The 464-nt window shown below is 34.9% G+C and overlaps 1 long non-coding RNA gene across 1 annotated transcript in view; it reads right to left on the reverse strand.

Moving 5' to 3' along the window:
- LOC140920992 (uncharacterized) overlaps positions 1-458 on the reverse strand; it is an 8,675-nt gene extending 8,217 nt beyond the window's left edge. The window contains exons 1-2 of the long non-coding RNA XR_012163809.1: positions 251-458; positions 11-82 (exon numbers count right to left, since the gene is read on the reverse strand). This is a non-coding gene — a long non-coding RNA (uncharacterized lncRNA). The remainder of the gene's footprint in view (positions 1-10; positions 83-250) is intronic.
- Between the last annotated feature and the right edge of the window lie 6 nt (positions 459-464).

Here is a 464-nt window from a genome sequence, read left to right on the forward strand (position 1 = left end):
GTCAACTCACAGTTATGGAGAATCGTCTAAGTTTGCTCTCCAACAACTCTCAGAGTAGCCGGCAAGGTCTCAGTTGACAAATCTGAGTATAAAAAATATTTCCAAAACTTTAGAGAAATTTATTCTAAAGTTTAACTACCTCTAGGAAACTATCAACATCATTTAAATATACTCTAAACACGAAATAAGATTTTTACTCAAAACTACATTTCTCTGTGAATTCATGCTAGGATTAGAGTTGTGCATTTACCTCAATGAGTCTCAATAAACCACTTTCAAGAGATGGGTACCCTTTTTCCTCCCTTAGAACACAAACCCTAACCCAAAAATCTCAACCAAAAGAATTTGTAGGAGTTTGAGAAATTTAAACTTGTGGGGATGTTAAACCTCCTTTAAGGATTGAGGGTTTGAGTAATAGAGTGAGAAGAAGGAGAAGGGAAGAAAAGAAGGAAGGAAAACAAAAA

Source organism: Cicer arietinum, chromosome 6, assembly GCF_000331145.2.
Source record: "Cicer arietinum cultivar CDC Frontier isolate Library 1 chromosome 6, Cicar.CDCFrontier_v2.0, whole genome shotgun sequence".
In the NCBI taxonomy this organism is placed as follows: domain Eukaryota; kingdom Viridiplantae; phylum Streptophyta; class Magnoliopsida; order Fabales; family Fabaceae; genus Cicer; species Cicer arietinum.